The sequence below is a fragment of the Eucyclogobius newberryi genome, unplaced genomic scaffold (assembly GCF_026437365.1).
Source record: "Eucyclogobius newberryi isolate DKJ021-1_F unplaced genomic scaffold, fEucNew1.0.hap1 SCAF_4, whole genome shotgun sequence".
Taxonomy (NCBI): domain Eukaryota; kingdom Metazoa; phylum Chordata; class Actinopteri; order Gobiiformes; family Gobiidae; genus Eucyclogobius; species Eucyclogobius newberryi.
This window is the reverse complement of record NW_027316056.1, coordinates 37608505-37611354: the sequence shown is the minus strand read 5'-3', so window position 1 is coordinate 37611354 and position 2850 is coordinate 37608505. Positions and strand designations below refer to the sequence as shown.

Here is a 2850-nt window from a genome sequence, read left to right as displayed (position 1 = left end):
TGCCTGAGTGCGCGTGAGTGCGCGTGTGTGCGTGGGAATGCGGTGGCTGCTGCTGACGGTGCTGCCGAAGCCCGAAGGCGGTAGGTAGGGCACGGCACGGCGCGGCGCGGCACGGCGCGGCACGGCACGGCGCGGCACACAAGGAAACCGGAGCCGTCTGACCGAGATAACGAGCGATGTGGGTCAGGCTCTCGGACGGAGCGCGGCAGCTGGGTGTTTCCCCCCGGTACCGGAGCGTTCCCCGGGCATGAGCGCGCGCCAGGATTCCCCATCATCCTCCTCATCCTCAGCAGCAGCAGAAGGAGAAGAAGAAGACGCGCCATGGAGCAACGCAGTGCAGGCAGCGTGAGTGGGGCCATGGTGGGGGCCATGGTGGGGCCCCCCGGGACTGGGCTCGTCACTGACTCGAACTTTCCTCCAGCGACGCACTAAATGCCTGATGATTATGATTATGATTCATGCGTGTTTATTGTTTCGCGGTGATTGTGGCCGCGCGTGGGTCTGACGCGGCGGGAATGACGTGTTTCTGCGCGTGTTTGACGTGAAACGTGTTTTTGACGCGGGTTTTGGAGCCGACACGTCCCGGACCCGGAGGGGACGATCCGCGGGCTCGAGGTAACGGTGCAGCGCGGATTAATATCATGGGAATGTTCGGCCGTCTTTTGTTGCTACGGCGGTTGCTATGGACAACCGCACGAGCCCGGAGAAGTGGTAAACAGCGCGCGCCGCTGGTCCTGTTCTGGTTTAGTCCTGGTTTAGTCCTGTTTTAGTCCTGGTTTAGACCTGGTTTAGTCCTGGTTTAGTCCTGGTTTAGACCTGGTTTAGTCCTGGTTTAGTCCTGGTTTAGTCCTGGTTTAGACCTGGTTTAGTCCTGGTTTAGTCCTGGTTTAGTCCTGGTTTAGACCTGGTTTAGTCCTGTTTTAGTCCTGGATTAGACCTGGTTTAGTCCTGGTTTAGTCCTGGTTTAGTCCTGGTTTAGTCCTGGTTTAGTCCTGGTTTAGTCCTGGTTTAGTCCTGGTTTAGACCTGGTTTAGACCTGGTTTAGTCCTGGTTTAGACCTGGTTTAGTCCTGGTTTAGTCCTAGTGTAGTCCTGGTTTAGTCCTGTTTTAGTCCTGGTTTAGACCTGGTTTAGTCCTGGTTTAGTCCTGGTTTAGACCTGGTTTAGTCCTGGTTTAGTCCTGGTTTAGTCCTGTTTTAGTCCTGGTTTAGACCTGGTTTAGTCCTGGTTTAGTCCTGGTTTAGTCTTGGTTTAGTCTTGGTTTAGTCTTGGTTTAGTCCTGGTTTAGTCCTGGTTTAGTCCTGGTTTAGACCTGGTCTAGACCTGGTTTAGACCTGGTCTAGACCTGGTTTAGTCCTGGTTTAGACCTGGTTTAGTCCTGGTTTAGTCCTGGTTTAGTCCTGTTTTAGTCCTGGTTTAGACCTGGTTTAGTCCTGGTTTAGTCCTAGTTTAGTCTTGGTTTAGTCTTGGTTTAGTCTTGGTTTAGTCCTGGTTTAGTCCTGGTTTAGTCCTGGTTTAGACCTGGTCTAGACCTGGTTTAGTCCTGGTTTAGTCCTGGTTTAGTCTTGGTTTAATCCTGGTTTAGTCCTGGTTTAGGCCTGGTTTAGTCTTGGTTTAGTCCTGGTTTAGTCCTGGTTTAGTCTTGGTTTAGTCTTGGTTTAGTCCTGGTTCAATCCTGGTTTAGTCCTGGTTTAGTCCTGGTTTAGACCTGGTTTACCCCTGTTTTAGTCCTGGTTTAGTCTTGGTTTAATCCTGGTTTAGTCCTGGTTTAGTCCTGGTTTAGTCTTGGTTTAGTCCTGGTTTAGTCCTGGTTTAGTCTTGGTTTAGTCTTGGTTTAGTCCTGGTTCAATCCTGGTTTAGTCCTGGTTTAATCCTGGTTTAGTCCTGGTTTAGTCTTGGTTTAGTCCTGGTTTAGTCTTGGTTTAGTCCTGGTTCAATCCTGGTTTAGACCTGGTTTACCCCTGTTTTAGTCCTGGTTTAGTCCTGGTTTAGTCCTGGTTTAGTCCTCTTCTTTCCACAGTTAAGTTTGGACGTTTTACGAGACATAAATTGATCTATTTTCTCTTTTTTCAAAGTCCAAATAAATTAAAATATTAAAATAAAAACATTTTGAAAAACAGACAAAAAAACTTAAAAAAATATATATATATCTTAAGTTCATCCTGTGACTCGTACCTCGCGACCCCCACTTTGGGAACCGCTGCTGGAGCCAACCAAAACAGACCCCAAAAAAACAACCAAAACAGACCCCAAAAAAACAACCAAAACAGACCCCAAAAAAACAACCAAAACAGACCCCAAAAAAACAACCAAAACAGACCCCAAAAAAACAACCAAAACAGACCCCAAAAAAACAACCAAAACAGACCCCAAAAAAACAACCAAAACAGACCCCAAAAAAACAACCAAAACAGACCCCAAAAAAACAACCAAAACAGACCCCAAAAAAACAACCAAAACAGACCCCAAAAAAACAACCAAAACAGACCCCAAAAAAACAACCAAAACAGACCCCGAAAAACAACCAAAACAGACCCCCAAAAACAACCAAAACAGACCCCAAAAACCCAAAGTAGATTATCCGGTTAATCTATAATTGTGATTATTCAACTCATAATAAAATCATAAGAGCCAAGAATAAATAATCGTGACAATTTCAGCAGCAGAATTAAAGTATATTTTAGTGTAAATTTACTGCCCAAAAACAGAGCTAAATGTAAAGAAGTATAATTTATCTGTCGTTTAGTCACAGTCTCAATAACAATCGCGAATAATCGTTAAATTGTGATGTTTTTTTCACAATAATCGAAACACTAACATTTGATATTGTGACGTCCCTAATCTCTATAAA

At 45.9% G+C, this 2850-nt stretch overlaps 1 protein-coding gene across 3 annotated transcripts in view; it reads left to right on the top strand.

The window, feature by feature from the left end:
• Positions 1-2850, top strand: part of radil (Ras association and DIL domains) — a 46267-nt gene continuing 43417 nt past the window's right edge. For all 3 annotated transcript variants that reach the window (XM_072462990.1, XM_072462989.1, XM_072462987.1), the window contains exon 1: positions 1-345. The gene's annotated coding sequence lies outside the window, so the exon portion shown is untranslated. The remainder of the gene's footprint in view (positions 346-2850) is intronic.